A 21,943-nucleotide genomic window follows, 5' to 3' on the forward strand; every position below is an offset into this window, starting at 1 on the left:
CCTTTTCGTTGCATTTCTAAATGTTGCCCTTGTACTTAATATATATAATGTTGGTCTAGTGCCCTTGTACTTAATGTATGAGTATGTGTGGGGGCAATTGAACGCATATCGCATATTTCGTGCACGTGTATACTTCTTACTGTGGTAATACAACACATAAGAAACCCAGATCACGCTGCATTCTCACTGCATATTGGAGTGTGAATACAACATGATCTGGGTTTCTTACGTATGTGTTGCATTACCACTTGTACATCAAATAGAATCAATTTTGTAGCTAGTGCAACAGTAAGAAGTATCCTCGTGCACCGGAGATGAGAAGTAGCTGTTCTTAACAATTACCTCAATGTTTTGTGTCACTTGTTCGACCTAGTATCCATCTGTTGTGACATGGAATTCATTTGTTGTCCTAGCTCTTGTAAAAGTTGAACTACATCTGATGAAGTTTGTTTCAGAAACATCAACTTTTTCAATTCCGGTATTTACATTCATTATGGGTCTTCTGTAAATTTTTCTTTTATTACGAAACAATAAATAATACGTGGTGATGACAGAGACTTTGCTTTTACATCTAACTGATCTCCAAAATCCCCCGTTTCGCCACCATATAATATGTAACGCGAATCCTGTCGCGAACTATGTTACATATGCCCCGATTCTAAATGTTTATGCTATACACGAGATTATCTGGAATAACTCAACGCAATAATGCATTTGAAATATATATTATTATCCTTGAACGTATAACTTGTTCGATATTTTAAATATTGTACATTCAGCTTACACAAGATGGTTCCTCGTTACATCTATATCTTTCTAGTTACTATAGCAACGACATTAAAACAGGTAAACAAATCGTCATAGCAACGATAACAAAATCTCAATATAATATAAAATATTAAAATTATTTCTTTATATAATTTCTTCTTCTTCTTGATAGCTTGTGCCTTTTCAAATAGCTCATTTTGCCCGTAAATACAAATAATACTTAAAAGTACATAAGATATACATTATCGTTGTAGCGTGTGTCATTGTTAAGAGATATCAAATAGCAACACATACAATCTGTTACTTAACACTGTGTACGCAGTACATTAATAAACTATTTATTCCAGCAGAATAAACAACTAACTACTAGGTTAGGATTCGGATCAGGTATTGTCTTTCTGGGCTCCCAGCATCTATGGCCATGTTAGCCCGTCACGTATGAGGGATAACGTCCTTCGGCGATCACACTATTCGAGGAAAGGAAAGAAAGAAAGGAAGGGGCCTAGGACTTGTATCCCGAGTATCATCCCGGCATTTGCCTGGTGTGAATGAGGAAAAGCCAAGAAAATCTCACTGATGATGGTTGGCCTGAAAAAGCTTTTACAATTTTCCGATCTTATTACATTTCTGTGAGTGATTATTATTACTTTCATGTTATATCATAACAAGGAAGTATTCTATTACTGTCAAAATGCCTAATGTAAATGAAGATACGACCAGATTTGGGTGAAGTCCTACCATTTCCGTATTTATGTCTGTGTGTATATATGTATTTACGTTCACGGAATATTTCGTCAACAATAAATCGTTTAAAAGATTATATACACACACGGGGAACTGCATAATTATCTATTTTTTTCAACATTCGTGAAGTGCCTGACATTTAACATGCAATACCTTGCAAACGGTACAAGCTACGTTCAAATTAACTACACCAATGAATTTCCGAGAAAAATTTATATGAATTCGATGTATCACATGTACCTATTCCCATTTGAAAAACCGAAAGTTGAATCCAATATGGCGAATCCAATATGGCGCACGGGATGGGTAACACGTGTCAGAGAAGCAGTACTTTATCCTATTTGTTTTGTATATACCCACATTCATGTCCAATTAGATCTAAAGAAACTAAAAGCAATTTTGTGAGTGAGCTTTATAGTAGTGGTTGACTAAATTCCGGATATATGAAGGCCCATAAATATGCAAATTACCCGAATGGGCCGCTAAAATTAGTACAATATACATTGGGTCACGGAGAACTTTGCATTTAAATCAATTTTACACGAATCCCGAGGGGACACTTCGCGAATATACCTCGTTAGTCAAATCACGGAAACACTGTACTGTACTGATGACAGCACCTCAATCTTCCACCGCCCGAAACACAGAGTAAAAACAATTTACATTTGTTCTTCATAAGACTTTCAGCCCCTTGCACTGTCGTCTGCGGAGTGGGGAGGCCTAGGAGGGAAAACAGTGCAGCCACCACATCCAATATTGCAAACGTCGTAATGACGTTGCTCAGTAATTAGACATATTCCAATATAATCACATAGCTTAAAAAATAATAATATAAATTAGGAAATTTTAGTTATTCGAAAGGTTTTTTGTACCCAATGTACGTAAATACGGGACATTTTGGCGTCCCGGGAGAAGTTTTCGGGACACCGGTAATGGTAGTGAAGAAACGGGACAATCCCGTTTCTGCGGGACGGTTGGTCACTCTAATAAAGGTAGATATTCAGCATTCCAAGAATAGCTTCCACATTTATTGAAACCAGAAGTAACAGAATCTATCACTTCCGATCAATTATTGGATGATCGAAAAGCAAAAACTGTAGATTTAGTACTTCCACTTTCAGTCTTTGATTTCTGTAGTTTGGAAGTCTTAGTTTCACAATGTGTAACGGAACTCAGTTGTTCTTAATATTATATTTTTAGCTTTGGTGACGTTCTTAACTTAACGAGGAAAGTAGTACAAAAGCTGGTTGTACTCCCTGACCTTTCAAACAACCTAATACAGTAGATGTAAGAAACCTTGAGAGGGCATTGCTAAAGTAAACAGTTTAAGCCACTGGCGATTTGTAAACTCCTTTTAAAAGCTCTTTCTGATTACATCCTTTTCTTTCCTCTTTTTTGTCCTGTTAACGACATGAAGTATTAAAAAAAAGTACTAATAACCCTTTAAGGTCAAGAAGTAACAAGTCTTTCAGTGCTAACAAGAGCTTGTATATAGCTTTCAAAAGCATATCTTGTAAATAGTTTTCTTATAATTTTCATTCTGAAGAAAATGAGTACTACAGCAGCAGAGTTGAATATACTGCATTAGTATAAAATGAACTCTTTCAGTTTTCGTCTTACGTTTATACCCTGTAAGTTAAAGAATATGGATGATTTAAGGAACTGAATGATTGTGAATGGAATTTATGAAATGAGAATGTGGGAGAAAACAAGATACTCTGGAGAAAACCATGGACAGTGTTAACCACCACAAAATCATTTAGCCTGGGAACGAACCCGATCTCTTGCACCAGAGAGTGAGCGCTTTATCATTCAGCCACGTGCGCCCATCGCAGTAGTAGCGTTACTTAAACTACGCTATCAGTTATACTGTAGATTCCAACTGTCGCATGTATGACGTAGAAGCTCATTTATACGCTGAAGAGCGGGACGAGGAACAGGTTAAGCAAAAATGGGAAGGGAACGAGATAGATGGAATGAAATAAAACAATTGTGGCAGCGTTGTGATTAGTTATGTGTCTACAAGATTATTAGTTATAATTAGAATATGTGCAAACCCATCGACTACACTTAGTTTGCCTGTTACTACTGTTTTCTATCGACGGTTGGTTTACTGCCTTCACTTTGCAGTCTATTGTTTCACTGAGAACCCAAGCAGCAAACTGTAATGTCACATAGCATCTAATGCGAAATGACTGCTATAGATAAGAAGAATGACTGACGGTTTCTTCGTATTAACAATCTGGAGTTTGTAACTTTTATGACTATCTAGTTTAATACTATGACATCTCAAAATATACGTGATTTCGATACAGTTCAATTGAGTTTGATTCATGTCACTTGTATTGAACTTCAATGAGATGAATAAGATCTTCCGATTTCCATTTACTGTATAAGTATTTTATTTACTGTGCTCTCTCGATCTTATGAGCAATATAAAACAGGATTCATCATAGGTCTTCTGTTATTTTGGTAGGTCACTTACCGCAGCTGAGAAGCTTCCATCCTCCACCGTCTTCCGCTGACCTCTTCGTCTTCATGTACATTTTTTTCTGTTTTATATCGTCCATTAATTGTAGTCTCCTTCGGCCACCCTCCTCTTTTTCCTACCACCATACTATTAGCACGTTTTTCACGTACACTTCCTTCTTAATTAATGTCCTAACCAATTTCCCTTCCTCCTCTTAATACCCAAAACTGTTCTTTTCTCCCCTCCATTTCTAAGACCCTCTCATTCGTTTTCCTCGACCCAGCTAATTCTTTCCATTGCTGTGCACACCCACATCTCGAAAGCTTCCAGTTGTTTTTCATCATTCTTGAGTAATGTCCATGTTTCCGATCCATACAGTACAATACTCCACTTGAAACATTTTATGAGTCATTTTTCTCAAATCTTTATTCAAAGTTCACAAAATAGACTTTTCTTCTTTCTAAAGGCTTCCTTTGCCATTCTTATTCTTGCTTTTATTTCACTTTAGTAGCATACTTCATATCATCACTAATACTACTCAGGTATCGAAAACTAGTCACCTGTTCTATTTTCTCCCGTCTTACTTCTATATTTGACACCGGCTACTTCGTTCCAATCACCGTGGCTTTTGTCTTTCTATCATTTATTTTCATCCCATATTCTTCACAACTCTTTCCCAAGTATTCTAACATGTTATTGATTTTTCTTCAGATTCTGCAACAAGAGCCATATCATCTGCAAACCGTATACACCCAATCATTCTACCTCCTCCTGAAATACCATCTTCATTTTGTAAGCTCTTTTTCACTTGGCGAGAGAGAGAACCCTTGTCGAACTTCCCTTTCAATTGCACTTTCTTCTGTCATTTCCTCTCCTATTCTAACAAATACAGGAGTAAATCATGTTAATTTGCCTAATCAAGAAAAAGGTTACATACCAATATAACAATGTGAATGTATAAGCTATGTAAAACTATTATATTTCGGTATAGCAATACAATGCATTCAATTGTTTGAATCATAAGAATTTCTTCAGATCAGTCAGTCATGTAATTCTCCACAATGTAGAAAGTATCTCTTAACACAATTTCATTACTAATGATACCCCGATTGGAAGCCCTTATGACTCATGTTTAATGATACTCCAACTCATGAAACTAGTCTCAACGAAAACCTCAAAGTTTTAAGTTAATGCCACACAATTATATAGATCAGCACTCGAAGCGATATTGTTACTAATGAAAGCAAAAATGTTCCGATTTTCGCATCAATAGTCTGTTCTTAATGTGGAACGCAATCTTCGAAGAAACTTTGCTGAAGGTATAGCATTGGTCACATATTTCGTAAGTGATACCCAATTTTAAGGAAAGAGATTGTGTTTGTAAGCAAAAGTCCACCACTTAGCGTTAGAACGTGGAGCTTATCAATGGAATGTTCACTCGAAAACCTATTGGACACATGACTTCTGCCCTAGTTTGTGCATGACATTTCAAGCTTCATATTCCAGCAATTTAGGAACTCCTCTGTATTCACAAGACACATAAATAGGATAACACTAAACATTTTACTTGGCCGTGGCGCTCATGCCGATAGTGAGCTTCCTTGGCCACCTCATCTCTCTGACATTACTCCCTAAGCTTTTTACCTCTGGGGTAGTTAAACGGTCATATAGTCCAGTCATCAATAAGCTGCGAATACGCACCATATAAGCCATTGTAGCAATTGATTGCAATACTCACATGTGTATGTAGGAACTTGACTAAGTTTGATGTGTTATGTGAGTGATAAAGAGGAATCACTTAACCACCGCAATATAAAAACAATTTTAGTGTTTGAATGGAGTCTTTTTTTCTTGATATCAATTTTATAAATCAAGTCTGAGTCATTAAACATGAGTTCTGACTATTTCTAATTGAAAAAATGTAATAAATCTATTTTTTCGAACTATTATTTGTATTTACTATTAGTTATTTCTTTAATCTGTTGGATGATGATCCTGTAACGTACTTCCTTGTGCTACAGCAGACTTTAAAAAATAAAATATTGGAGAAACAACAGCTAGATCGTCTGTTTCTGTATTGTAATTCGAATTTTAAAAAAAAAAAAAATGTTTCTAATCAACTGTTTCTTTATTGTGGATAAGATTCCATTATATAAGCAGGCCCGTATTTAGGTAAGTGCTATTCTGTGCTTGAGCACAGGGCCGTGGAATTAGGGGGCGGCAAAATGTTGGATTTTATTTAAGATTCACAATAAAGTAATATTTAAAACTAGCAACCCACAGAGTCGCGCGCGAGAAAATATGTTCATGTGATTAATTCGCTCTAATTAGAGTAGTTACTAATTAGCTAGCTTATCTGATTATTTTTAAAAAGTCATCCTCTTCCACCCCCACCCCAAAGGGTAAGGATAAACTTGACCATCATGAAAACTGACACCATTAAACTCAGCTATCTCGACAACTATGAGTTCAACACTAATATCTGTCGTTTTCGGTTACTGATAAAATCTCGTCCTCTCCCTTGAGGAGTGGAGTATGACCTTGAAGTTGAATTGGATTAAAAGTGTTGCTATTCATCTCAGCGACCCCAAAAAACTATGAATTCAATTTAATATTGGTAGTTTTCGGGAGAGCGGCAAATTTTGTGCGGAGGGCGGCAAATTATTTAGAGCACAGGGGCGCAGAATATATAAATACGGGCCTGTATACAAGGCATTGTTAAAAACTTCTATATCACTTACGGGTCTCCGCTACGCCCCTCCCTACTATTTATTATTTTTGTAATTAATTTAATAACAATTAACAATTTTGGAAAATGGTTCATTTAATATTTACAAAAAGTATTGAAATAGTTTTTTCTTTCATGCATTTCATGTAACGCACGAAAATTTAGTTTTCAAAAATTATATCTAAAATTAAGCACCCACATCTCGGAGTGTAATAAAAAGGCCTGGACCTAAATTCTGTAACGGTTTTCGCCAAACTTGGCGAGTGTAACGCAGCGCGAACAATGCAATAACTGCAATGCCGAACGCAAACTAAAACTGAAATTCTGCATTAGTTGATTCAAACCGGCACTGAATGAGGACCCTGAAAGTACAGTATTGTTAGTGAAGACCGTAGCACCACGAAGGAATGATGGAAATGCAGCTAAACTCTCAGGATTTGCAGGAAGGGTACGACATATGAACCATTACAATTTAAGCTAAATGGCGCATATATGAGCGCAACGACATATACTGTTCGCTCCTAGTAGTACACCAGGTGGGCGTTGTATGTAGTACTCATATAGCAGAACGTAGACAAACAAACCGGTATGTTGCTAAGGTTGCTAGACATGATCAAAGAGCGCTATATAAACAGACAAGGTTCGAACCGAGCCGCATGTTTGGCTTACGAAATGAAACTTTCTCGAACTGCCAAATTTTTGCGTGTGCAGCGAACACCGGCACGACAGTGGTACATATGTGGCTGGTCGATTGCTTTGGTCATGATAGTGTTTACCCTTTGTGCGCCGATCAATGTAGAACAGATTAAAGCAAGACTCCTGAAAACACAACCACTCAATACGCTAGTGCCATTTTTCACTCGCTCGTTATACTATGAGGTTTTGTTGTTCTGTTCTGTCAACGAAAGCCGACACAAAGGCATCTGTGACCTCAACCCAACGTTCAAGGACGGGGCGCTGAACGTTGATGCAGATTAGTTTACATCCGTTACAATGCTTCAGGGTCGAACTAACAGAGGACTACACTACACAAGCCCTCACAGGAATGCAAGCAATATGTCAGTCATCCTGTGGTGTAGTGAAATTGCAGTGAATATTGTCCAATCGTTGCTACGTGCGATATTTTCTATCAATTACTTCCACTTTGATGTTCCTCTTCGGAAGTCCGATATGAATTAGTTAATCCTAAAACATACATATGAAGTAGGAATTCCAAAATTCATTTATTCTTACTTCATACTTACTAAATTATCATAATAAGATTAAAAAATTAGTCAGAAACGACAATTTTCCCATTCAGGACGAACAAAATCTGTTTCACTGTGGAGGTCCCATGTTCACTTTGACCTTACGCAAGTTCACGGTGTAACTGAACTGCCACAACCAGATAGTATGTTGAATATACCCACACCAAAAACTGACCTTCGCCTTATCTTCATTCGCATTGAGCTCACGATGTGAGGGCCAATGGAACACAGACCTCCAGAAAAAGAAAAGAACTTTCTTGGTTACCTTTATAATTGATGTCTTGCTTCCCCTTTCAATAGATCAGTATAATTGGTGATTTTTCTATAGATTTAGAAAACTTTAGAAGATTCACTTATGATTTCTGAAAGCGGTTTAGGTATGAGATTAATGCACTTTCCTGGAATAGATTTCAGTATTTCAACCAAGACTCGTCGTTCTGTATTTATTTATTTATTTATTAATGATGTTTTGGACTATATTACTTCTGTGAGAATTTTTCGAATGAAAAGACTCAGGTGCATATGAAAGTTTAGATGGTTATTTCTGAAGGTTTTACCAATATTTTTTTTCTATTATGGTAGATAGGAACGTAATCGGCTGTATCATAAGGATTAGTAATTATCTTATTTTTAAGATTAGTAGTTATCTTATTTTTAAGATTGTTATATGTATATTTACTTTTCCCTGTCTTATTTTCCATTCAGGTTTTATTCTATTCTTTTTTAAATTTACTCTATTACTTTTAACTAACACTTATTTCACTTATATTCCACTTACAATTATCAAACCTGTATTCTGAATTCTCGCAAACGTGTTTTCTCAAAGAATTTCCAAGATGTTCACATAGTATTGAAGTAGTACAAAAATGCTAACCAGTGTGGACTTAGAATGTAAAAATGTAAATCAATATTTTAATTTTATCGAAATCTTGGTTTATTTCACGCACGTAGATTTCTTAGTTTTGTTTTTCCTATCCGCTTATTAGATTGTGCAGACAAGCTGGAAAAGAATAGCATTAGATGAATTGTGTGTGAATAATGATGATTGTCTCCTCTGTGTAACTTCCGTATCATGTAAAACTTTGTATGCAACAAATAGAAACTTCCTAAATTAAATTATGCTGATGAACTTATTAGTTTCAAACGGACACGTTTCTGCACCTCTTGATATTTTGGATTTGAGACACCATAGGTAATACTTTTACACGTTTCAATACCACCTCTTCTGTGGTTGAAGAATTCCTACTTTCAGCCAATTCACTCTAGTCATCAGTATCTAGTAGATGATCACCTTGACCTTTCAGAGAAACAGCTCAGTCCGCAACGCCAACTCTGAACTCAACCTATCCTATGAAAAGTAGCATACTCAATTACCATCTATCCTAATTATCTGTTGCACTGGATAAGTAGTGAATCTAGTGGAATTGGCGTCTAATCTCAATCATCGAGATCTACAGTAGAGCTGTTTTTAGAGTCATAAGAGGGAAGCAATCAACATCAATAGCAAGTTAGGGAGAGAGAAATAATGTTCCTTACATACACAAATTCACTATAATACATTAAACACACTACATATCCTAGATGTTCAATGAAATAAACTCAAATACAAAACATGCTTCTGTGTCAAGCAATTCATTTCTGAATAAAGAAAGAACTAAAGTTACTAATACGAAATTGGTAAATTACGTGTATCTTTATAACACTAAATACTGTAGTATTTAAGCTCCACCTTCATCTCTTTAACAGTGTCATTAAAGGCGTGTCCGCACTATATTCTTATATTCCATAGAGATTGTATTGAAGTACCCATTGTACTCACTGAGGTTTAAAATGACGTATATAGTGAAAATTCAAGATGAGGAAACAAAATCCTTAAACGCGTTTAAAAAATATAGAACAATTTATCTTGTTAGCGCTCCCCACTGATCTAATTTCTAGCGCATGAACCTCTTTTGTAGGCCTATGTTAGATTTCCAATAGGGAGAACATTGAACGCACTATTTGTGTTTCACCGGATCTCATACAGACTGTGCTGAAAAGCTGAAGCTAAACTTAAAATCCGTATGATTAATAAAATGAAACACAAGGAATTATTGAGAGCATACATATTTATTTACTGTACAATGCATACATTAGACTATTTTAAAATTTGAAATTGAACAGCATACACACACGGAAAACAATACCCAAACACTCCAAAAGCATCACAACACTTAAAACTCAGGCTCTAATGTAACGTTGAACATCAAACATCTGAAAAAGAAAGAAGAAGAAGAATGTTAGCTGTGTGGATGAAATTATCTAAGAAACATATCCAACAGATTGTCATCGAAAGCTATGATACCTCATACATGATACCATTTAAAAATATAATTTATTACATTTATGTAGATAATAGAAGAAAACAGATTTTAGATTTAATTTTTACAGAGGAATGACAAATGGCCAAATGCGAAAACAAAACTAGGCAGTAACTAAAGATTTTAGGCTGAGAGAAAGAAATAAAATATTGTATTTTATTATATTCAAAGTACATTTTTTGTAGTTTATTATTGTATCTTTACATGAGTAGGTGATTAATGTACACTCATGTCCAAAATTATTGTCGCATGTCTATAAATATGTTGTAAGAATATAATTTGATAACGAATTCGCCCGGTATTTCTTATGTTAGTATGTGTATAATCGGCAAAGACATGTATGTGGCAAATTTCATATCAAAAGAGCAGTAAATAAGAATAAAACAAAAATAAAACTTTTTGTCCATTTAGCTATATTTTGTTTTACTCATTCTAATTTTCGTATTTATAATTCTTATCCTATGAAATTTAGCACAAATATACATTTCCCGATTATACACATCGTATCAGTATTAAAAGTACCCTAAAAACATTATCATATTATATTCTTACAAGAAGACAACTATAGATATGTGACAATCATTTTGCACATGAGTGTATATACTAAAAAAGTTAGTTGTTACAAATACGATATAAAAGTCATTGCATCAACTCAAAGAAAGGATATTAATTCGCTAAGGAAACTTTCTATGTAGTATTATTAAAAGTTGCCTGTAGAATTTATAATGAAAGAAATTAGCCGTTGCGGAAGAATCACTTGGATCAATTTTACAGAGGAATCAAAATTATCATTTTGAGTCGGAGAATATTAAAAATTTTTGATGAACTATTTTTGTATCGATAAGCATTTCCTTTACACAAACAACGCTACAGTACCAAAAGTGTGCTCAGTATAGTAAGATAATTTGTGTAGAAAACTTAAATTTTCTGCGTGCAATAATCTTTAGTGCCTGCTGTTTTACCTACGTGATCAAATGATTGCTAAGCTGAATAATTCATTGTTTAGTTCTATTATCATTTAAATAGTATGTTATTTCACCTGGATGTCGATTTCCCGGACTAGTAATTTGAAATCCTTTTCAGCATTAGTTCTTTTAACATGGCCATTTTCATTACGCTATAGAATCTAACCTAGTAGTAAGGTGCTAGAGATTATATTATTATTATTATTATTATTATTATTATTCCATTATAGAATAAGATACAAAGATTTTTTCTACTGTTGCATGAGTGACTCCTAGTAAACTGATATTTCTCCTTTAAAGTTTCGTAGTTACAAATATGCTCCTCTTTGCACAATATACCGGGTGCGTCATTTATAATGTCAAACCTTGATGACGGAGAAACCAAAAGAGAGAGAGAAGCAAAACTTTGCACGAAGCAACTATACCAAGGGGCACATTGGTAGACGTACTATTTGACATCACCGGATGAACAGTGTTGCCAACCCAATATAAAGTTATGATTTTTTAAATGGAACGACCTAAATTGTATTTCATAATTTAATTCAACACTAAAAAGGAAGACGAAAGATATGCCACCTGCAGGTCAGTGTTGCAAACTTCTCGAGAAATAACGTTAAATATGTGTCACATTTAAACGCCTTTTGCACACACAGGGAATGAGGTACACACTAGTTTTGCACAATAATTTAAATATTGGCCAGAACGGTTTAAATTGACATCAAGTTTAGATGGGTCCGTTAAACAGTGTTGACATAACAGAAAAGACAAAAGTCGAGTTTGGATATGGTGCAATAACTCGAAAAATGCCATAAGTACATTACGGTTTAAAATTTATAGGACAATTTGTTATGTCATAAGAAGCATTCTCACGTTTATTTGAAGTCGATAAGTCAAGTAGTTACGGAGATATTCGGAATTTTGTAAAAGCTGAGAATTTTGCGCTGTAGAAGTTGGCAACGCTGTCTCAAATTCCCACTTTTCCCCTCAACGTTGAGGAATTAGTAAAGAAGTGGTTGAAACAAAATATAAACATTAATAAACATACATACGATGAAAAAGAAACTTTTTTTAGTACTTGAAATGACTAATTAAGCGTAATTTACTGGATATGAAAAAAAAACGTAAGAAAGTAATAGAACTTCATATGACAAGATAATACAAAGACGTAGAAAACATGTAGATACCTAGTAGCTACTTTAACACGATGAAAATATTTATCCTCTTATAATTTTGGGACACCAATATCAAAACAATCCAATACTCACTGTGTACATTACCAACGTGTTACCAATTCCTGTTAACAGATACATGGAAAAAGTATTGAGCATGTCAGGAGTCACACATTATTTAAAAAAAAAAAATGTACAAAAGAATATTCCACTTCAAAATGAGAGGGTAGAAAAGTGAATACCTTGAAAAACAGTACATGTACTCCTAAAAGAACACGTGTGGTAACCCTACATATCAGTATGTGAAAATTTTTCAGACACATGATACATACCTTCGTAGCTCAATCCAGATTTGTCACAGTAAAGCACCTTGACCTGTTGTATCGTTTAGTGGTGCGAGTATTGGATTGTTTTGATTTTGGTGTCCCAAACTTATAAGAGGATAAATATTTTCATCGTGTTAAAGTAGCTACTAGGTATCTACATGTTTTCTACGTCTTTGTATTATATTGTCATATGAAGTTCTATTACTTCCTTACGTTTTTTTTTCATATCCAGTAAATTACGCTTAATTAGTCATTTCAAGTACTAGAAAAAAGCTTCTTTTTCATCGTATGTATGTTTATTAATGTTTATATTTTGTTTCAACCACTTCTTTACGAATTCCTCAACGTTGAGGGAAAAAGTGGGAATTCGAGACAGCGTTGCCAACTTCTACAGCGCAAAATTCTCAGCTTTTACAAAATTCCGAATATCTTCGTAAGTACTTGACTTATCGACTTCAAATAAACGTGAAAATGCTTCTTATGACATGCCAAATTGTCCTATAAATTTTAAACCGTAATGTACTTGTGGCCTTTTTCGAGTTATTGCACCATATCCAAACTTGACTTTTGTCTTTTCTGTTATGTCAACACTGTTTAATGGACCCATCTAAACTTGGTGTCAATTTAAACCGTTCTGGCCAATATTTAAATTATTGTGCAAAACTGGTGTGTACCTCACTCCCTGTGTGTGCAAAAGGCGTTTAAATGTGACACATATTTAACGTTATTTCTCGAGAAGTTTGCAACACTGACCTGCGGGTGGCATATCTTTCGTCTTCCTTTTTAGTGTTGAATTAAATTATGAAATAAAATTTAGGTCATTCCATTTAAAAAATCATAACTTTATATTGGGTTGGCAACACTGTTCATCCGGTGATATCAAATAATACGTCTACCAATGTGCCCCTTGGTATAGTTGCTTCGTGCAAAGTTTCGCTTCTCTCTCTCTTTTGGTTTCTCCGTCATCAAGGTTTGACATTATAAATGACGCACCCGGTATTCTTTTATTACTATTTCCTAAATGCATTAGTCCCTGCTCATACATAAACCAAATTAATTGTTAAAAATTCATTCTTTGTGTAGTAAAGAAAAGCATGTACAGAAAACAGTTTCCCTTAAAACGATGACGTGTAGAACTTCCTGTACATGCTTAGATGAAAAACTTTTTTAAAAAGGGATATGATTATTTAAAAGTTTTATTTATTCCAGCAATGTTTCCCTTTGGTTGTCAACATACAATATTACTTTTCCCACATTGTAGGCATTTTCGTTCTCATTAAATGATTTTTTTTTTGTGTTTTCTTCTATATCTACTACATATACTGTAAATATATAAAAATATACATCTTGCTTTACGTGGAACTGATTTTCATTTAAATTTAATTGATAGATGTAAAAAATACCTATGAACAAATCTGATTTTTTAATTAAAATATATTTCAGCTAATTTTTTTTTTAAATATTACAATTATGATTCGTACCGTCAATGGTGTTAAACTTGATCTTGTCAGTTACATGAAATGTAGTATGTATAGCACATTTAATTTTTTTCATTAATATACTAACAAGAGACGTATGCGAATCTTGACAGCTAGATTTTTATGAAAATTGGTACCCTGACTAATTATGGATCACTAATCATAATGGTGATAGTCACTCGGTGCCGAAATGCATTGTTTACCCGCTGTGTATAGCAAGCAGTGACCGCGTGATGGTGTGCCGAGTTATAACGTAAAAATGCCAGAAAAGGCAGAAAATGAAAATATATATGCAGGTAACCTGATACATACTAGCGGAGGACACGTGACCAAGAACACGGCAATAGTGTCAAACAAGCAGTGTTGCCATCCCAGCACATATATACAGATGGTGATCACAAAAATGGAAACACCTGAACCAAATTGCAACTTACCAGATTAATATGGTGTGGGGCCACCTTTCGACTTCAGAACAGCCTTGATGCGACGTGAGATGGAGGCATAGAGGTCGTGAATGGTAGCAAGTGGAATTTTACACCATTCCTCGTGCAGGGCATCGGCCAGTTCTGTGATTGAGGATGAAGGTGGAAATCGTCGCCGGAGTCGTGTTTCCAAGACGGACCACAGATGTTCAATTATGTTGAGATCTGGGATTGGGCGGGCCAGGGGAGGTGTTGAACTTCATCCCGATGTTCCTCAAACCACGCTGCAACAACGCCAGCTGTGTGAATGGGTGCATTATCATCCTGGAAGATGGCATCATTGTCCGGGAACAACATCCGGACCATAGGATGCAAGTGGTCTCCTAAAATTGCGACATAATCGTTGGCAGTGATTCGTCCGCTAAGTGTGACCACAGAACCAAATGAAAACCATGATATGGCTGCCCACAGCATCACCGAGCCGCCGCCATGTTTCACAGTTGGGCGGAGACACTGCAGATCATAAGCTCCTTTGGGCGTTCTCCACACATGAACACGGCCCGTGGTTGGGAATAGGGTGAAGGATGACTCATCCGACCATATCACACGTTTCCAGTCCTAAACGGTCCAAGTTGCATGGTCGCGGCACCATTTGCAGCGTGCGAAAGCGTTATAGTCCCTGATGAGCGCTTTGGCCCGTGCAAGACGACTCCGTAAGTTCATGTCATGTAATTCGCGGCGGACTGTGATTGTCGAAACAGGGTGGGGGAGGTGCTGATTGAGTTCCTCCGTCACTTGCTCCGCAGTGGCACGACAGTTCTGCGTTGCAATGCGCTTTAATACCCAGCGTGACCTGTCACTCATGATTTTCTTCCGCCCACTGTTCCGCTTCCCCGATGTGGTTTTCCCGTGTGTTGTGTAGGCCGTCATCACCTTCGACACTGTCCCACGCGACACACCTAACACAGTAAGCCACTGCAGTCACACTCACTCCACATAACCACGCACCAACAATTTGCCCTCTTTGAAAATCTGAGAGGTCTCCCATTTTACACTACCTCCGTCTGCTGCAGCCACTGGACACTGCTATTCCATTGCGCCTGACGTAGTATGGAGACCGACTTAACGCACAACCACCAGCGGTCCGGCGCTGCGGGCGCCACGACACCACTGCCAACCCATAAATCTGACGTGTTGCCAACTACAGGTGTTTCTATTTTTCTGATCACCATCTGTAGTTTTCCAAATAGAATATATACCATTTTATGGCATTAAAATAATTGACATAAAACGTGAAAGAAAATAAGCAAAAGGTGGGTTATCAGTGTTGCCAAATAAGGGATATATGAGGGTCTAAAGTTGCGAAATGATGAGGTCTTACAGAAAACGAATAAATGTACAACAACAAGATTGCAGAAGTAACAAACGTACAGTAGGGAGTAAACTACAGCATAGATAGCATCCAGTGACTAATGGGCTTGATACAGGTTCACCCCCAAAAAAGGGCATATGTTAGAGTAGCCGTAAAAAGAAGTAGTCCTATGTAACGTAATGCGGAAATGTGAACAGCAAATTTTCCTGTAGCGCAGCAATTCCAATTGCGTTTATATAGAATCGGTATGTCGAACCGTTCCCGAGTTATAAAATGAACCCTCTTGAGGTTGCAACACTGCATAAAATCCTGTATACCTTAGAAATCACAGAAACGACGGTGTAGCGCTTGAAAACAATACAGAAAAGTGATGGCATGAAAAGTGAAAAATCTATGACAAGAAAGTATGTCAGAATCGGTTGGCAAAGATCAATGATCTGTGATAGGTGTCAGCCGAGAGTATAGTAAACGTTAGCATGTGAGACAACGTTGAAAACAAAACACACTGTATTCAGGTTACCAGTAATACACAGGCACAAAATATTTAACATAATACACCAATACATACAACAGAAAAGCCATCGATAGTATTGCACAATACGTACATTTCTCGCCCTAGCTGCACATTTGATATGACGTATCAAGAACGTTAGTCACTCGATGCAATGGTTTACTCCCTACTGTACATTTTTCCTTTTGCAGTCTTGTTTTACCTTTGTTCGTTTCATTGTACGGACCCCATAATTTCTCAACTTTAGAGCCTTATATCTCCCTTACTTGCCAACACTGGTAACTCATCTTTTGTTTATTTTCTTTCACGTTTTATGTGAATTGTTTTAATGCCATAAAATGGTATACGTTCTATTTGAAAAACTAAGTTTGTGTTGGGATGGCAACACTGCTTGTGCGACACTACTGCCGTGTTCTTGGTCACATGTCCCCCTCCTGTAGGTATCAGGTTACTTCCACACATTTTTCATTTTCTGCCTTTTTCCGGCGTTTTGGGGGTATAATTCAGTACAGTCTCTCTCGGTCACTGCTCGGTATATGTATCATACATAGCAGGTAAACAAGGCATTTCTGCACCAAGTGACTTATCATGATGATGAACAATCCACAATAAGTATGCGTACCAATTTTCATAAATATCTAGGTGTCAAGATTCGCATACGTCCCTTGTAAATAAATTAGCAGTTTCAGTAACCTAAGTAATGTTACGTAATATGATTTGAGACTTGTAGAATTGGAATGAATATATCAAATAGAAAATGTTATATATACACAAGGTATCAGGACCGGATCCAAGATTGTTTGAGGAGGTGCACCAATAACTACCAAAATAACCAATCACACTGAAACTCTTCAAAGTGACATGTGGCAATATTCTTTACCCCTGAAAACACATGCATAGAACGGAGGAAAGTACTTTAAAGAGTGTCGCAAGGGTTATACAGGAAAAATATCTTGTTCTCTCCTCCTGGCTTCTGTTTTCTTCCCTACTTGACAAATATATTGTTTCCCTTTGTGAATCCTTTTCGTCCAACGTTTTGAAAATAGACTTAAACTATCGCTTTTGCAAAGCTCTGCTTTATTTAAGCCCCAAACGGAAACATGATGGCAGAAAGTTTCGGTAGGTGTTGGTATTTTCACTGCTAGCTTCTCGTTTTAGATAGGTTATATTTACAACGAAGGGGGGGGGGGACGTGCACCTTTACATCCCCCCCCTGCAAGGTATACACTAATCAAAATACAGAACGCAGAGTCTAATTTGAATGAGAGTTCAGAACAGTAGCGTACACAGGTTGTCATCAAGTGGAGAATTTAAACTCAACCTTAAGATTTGTATTATATCTTAATAAACAAAACATTAATTTTTCATAATATTGTGTTCAATGAGAGCTAAAGCTGGGAAAACCGTTGAGGTTGTCACCAGTTCTGTAACCAAAAAAAGAAATTAAAATAAAAACGAAAATACTAGTTTGTCAACGCAAAATTTAAGTGGATTTCCAGTAGGCTATCCAATTTGTTTAAAAATGTGTATATTTCTGGTAAAGCAGGAAAACTATTTTAAGAGGAATTCTTTACGTCTTCTGGAAACCAAATTTAAAGGCTATTTCAAACTGAACTCTCAGTTTATGTGGGGTTTGAAATGTATGTAGGCCTAATCCCGGATTGTTGTTGTTCTAATTTACTCCAAACCAGGTGTTTGAAATATGTGCTGCGGCTCTAGAAACTTTTTGCAACACTGGACTAAACTAAAACAATTTTACATAACTAATTTTTATATGATTATTCTGTTTTTATAGTAAAAGCATACGTGTTTTGGTGATATGAAAAGCTTCAATCTTTATTTATTTTGTGCTCGGAATGGTACTATTTATTTTCGTAATTCAGGTACAGCACTTAGCCATTTTACAATGAAACATAGCAGCAAAAGACAGACAAAATACTGTAACAATAGCAAAAAATGTTTGGATCGAATTGAAATTTAGCGTTAGTTTCAACATCCATGCTATGCACGACATGGACCTATAGCTTTACGTAGGATTCGAACCATAAGAACTCCCGTCAGGAATGGCCAAAGGTCCGAACGCTAATCATATCATCATCATCATCAACAACAACAACAACAACAAATCAACAAAGCAAAGAAGAAGAATATTTTCAACTTAATTTTTCACTATACTGATCGAATGGAAAGGCAACTGGGATAGATAATATACCAATCGAATTCATTAAAAAAAAAAAAAAGGGGGGGAGACAAAGGAAAGAAAGAATTGTTCCGACTATGCAATGAAATACTGTATATGAAACAGGAGAGTTGACCAAAAGACTTACTGAAGACGATCATGATACCTAAGAAATCGAACCCAAAGAGATGTGAGGACTATAGAACTATTAGTCTCATCTCATGCAGCTAAAATTTTGTTCCGAATACTGAACAGAATGTTATATGGAAGAACAAATGAAGTTGAGGAGGAGCAGTTCGAGCTCAGAAGAGGTAAGGCTACAAGAGATGCTATTGGATTATTAAGGCGATCGGTGAAATTTACAGAAAAAGGAAAAGAGGTGTAGATTGTATTTATTGATCTAGGAAAGGCTTTTGAAGTTCTAAAGAAGATCGGGTTGGAATGGAAGGATTGAAGACTCATAAGAAACTTATACATGAACCAACAAGTAAGTGTTAGGATAGGGGAAGAACTGACGGAAGAGAGTGCAATTGGAAGGGGAGTTCGACAAGGATGCTGCCTCTCGCCAACAGTATTTAATATCTATCTAGAAGAGATAGTAAAAAAGAGTCGACATGATGATTATGGCATTTCGGTAGGAGGTACCTAAGTAGAATGATTAGATGCATAAGATTTGCAGACGATATGGCGCTTGTTGCAGAATCTGAAAATGAAATCAATAAAATATTAGAGAACCTGAGGATGGGCTTTAAAGAACATAGGATGAAAATAGATTTTAGAAAGACAAAAGCCATGGTGATTGAAACGAAGAGGTCTGTATCAAATATAAAAGTCCGAGGGGAGCAAATAGAACAAGTGAATAGTTTTCGATATCTGGATAGTATTCTTAGTAATAACATGAAGCGCGAATGTGAAATAAAATCAAGGATAGGAATGGCGAAGAGAAGCCTTTAGGAGGAAGAAAAGTGATTTGTGGGACCTTGTATAAAGAGTTGAGAAAAAGACTCATAAAATGCTTCGTGTGGAGCTGTTGTACTGTTTGGGGCGGAAATGTGGACATTACGTAAAAGTGATGAAAAACGACTGGAAGTATTCGAAATGTGGGTGTGGAGAAGAATGGAAAGAATTAGTTGGCTTGAGCGGAAAACTAATGATAGGGTGTTAGAAATGGTAGGGAGAAAAGAACACTTTTAGATATTGTTAAGAAGAGGAAGAGAAACTGGTTGGGACATTGCCTAAGAAGAAATTATATCATGAGGGACGTCATAGAGGGTATGGGGGCGGGAAAGAGGCAGAGGGCGAAGGAGACTACAATTAATGGACGATATAAAAACAAAGATCATACGTGAAGACGAAAAGGTTAGCGGAGGACCGTGGAGCACGGAAGCTTCTCAGCTGCTGCAAGTGACCTGCCAGTAAGGGCAGAATACCTATGATGATGATCGAAAACTTTCTTCATGGCTTAGGAAGATACGGTAAAAGGCTTTTCTTCAAACTGTGTGTGGATCAAACACTTCACTGATGATTTAGGCATAAAAAGCAGTTAAATTCGGCAGTTAAGTTGTTGCATTAGCAATGAGTTTTTTTTTTTGTTTTTTTGCTTGTAAACACAAAGTAGACATACCATTGTTTCTTTCTGCCACATTAGCATGAATGTGGGTGTATACTAGACAGAGATGAGTTGATTATTTGGAATTGAAGCAGAAAACAAAATATTTTTTATGATCCCACAAGTTGCCATACTTAAAATTAATATTGAATGATATAACCCCCTGCTGAACTGAAAATCTCTTGCCATATTGTAGTTGTAAGTTCCTCTTCACAAACTTTCCTTATTTTTGCAGAACTTCCTACTAACTTTTTGCTATGACGTCAATAGTGATGCACCAATTTTTTATTTTTTAAACTTTAGCACACTTCATTTTTAGATCTTCCTTTTTGTAAATGTCTACTAAGAGTGATAGTCATTGACCCTTGCCTCCTTTTCCTCCCCCAAAAAAGAAATTGCTTGGAACCTTCCTTAACCACTAACTGTACATGAAAGGGAAGTTATTCTGGTGCCACTCTTTTTTGTCAGTTAAGGTTTGAAAGCGATGAAAACTTTCTTTACATTTAGGGATCTAATGGAGATAAATTGAGGAAAAGTTTTTGTGTAAAAAATACTTTGGGTGAGTAAATGGTTGGAAGAAGACTCTTGGGTTTATAGAAGAGTTTTTATTGGCTGACTTGCTAGAAGGTAAAAAGAACTTTGACCTGAGTTCGTTCGTGTCTGACCATAATATACTGACTGAATTTGAACTGAAGACTATAATATTTAGATGTTTACATAGTATGTTTCGTTTGAGGAAATATAATTTATTATGAAGAAACTTGTAGGCAATAACAACACGGAGGTTATTCACTACTATGAATAACAAACATTTTCTAAAAACATTTTTCAATCTTGTTCATATTACATACACTCATGTCCAAAATTATTGTCGCATGCCTATAAATATGTTGTTATAGGAATATCATTTGATAACGAATTCGCCCGATATTTCTTATAATGTTAGTATGTGTATAATCGGCAAAGACATGTATGTGGAAAATTTCATGTCAAAAGGGCAGTAAATAAGAACAATAAAACGAAAATAAAACTTTCTTGTCCACTTAGTAACATTTTGTTTTACTCATTCTAATATTCATATTTATAATTCTTTTCCTATGAAATTTGCACAAATGTACATTTCCCGATTATAGACATATTATTATCAAATTATATTTTTACAAGAAGACAGTTCTAGATATGCGACAATCATTTTGGACACGAGTGTACCTATAGTACGGAAGGTATAACGTCGTTAGCTTACCGCGAAAACTTGTACTGACGTGTTTACGGGGAGTGGCCAGCTTGGTTACTCGTGGCTCGCTGAGCGCAGTAGACGGTTGATGCTAATTGGCTACCCTCTTACCACACTCCCAGTGACGAGCAGGTCCAAGCGCGGGAAGCTAACGACGTTATACAGTCTAAACTTTAGTACATAGGAAGTAAATAAAATTCAGTGTAACTTTACAGATTTAATTCCTTTGTACGAAACAGAGAAATAATATCCTAATTTCGTTTGAGAACTCTAAGCTCTAAAAAAATCTTATATTTTATATATATATATATATATATATATATATATATATATATATATATATATATATATATATATATAT

The 21,943-nt window shown here is 36.0% G+C and overlaps 1 long non-coding RNA gene across 2 annotated transcripts in view; it reads right to left on the minus strand.

Moving 5' to 3' along the window:
* Positions 1 to 10,047: 10,047 nt before the first annotated feature.
* LOC145680855 (uncharacterized) overlaps positions 10,048 to 21,943 on the minus strand; it is a 70,081-nt gene continuing 58,185 nt past the window's right edge. For both annotated transcript variants that reach the window (XR_014130688.1, XR_014130687.1), the window contains exon 3: positions 10,048 to 10,210. This is a non-coding gene — a long non-coding RNA (uncharacterized LOC145680855). The remainder of the gene's footprint in view (positions 10,211 to 21,943) is intronic.

Source organism: Thermobia domestica, chromosome 3 (assembly GCF_964235325.1).
Source record: "Thermobia domestica chromosome 3, izTheDome1.hap1.1, whole genome shotgun sequence".
NCBI classification, from domain to species: Eukaryota; Metazoa; Arthropoda; class Insecta; order Zygentoma; family Lepismatidae; genus Thermobia; species Thermobia domestica.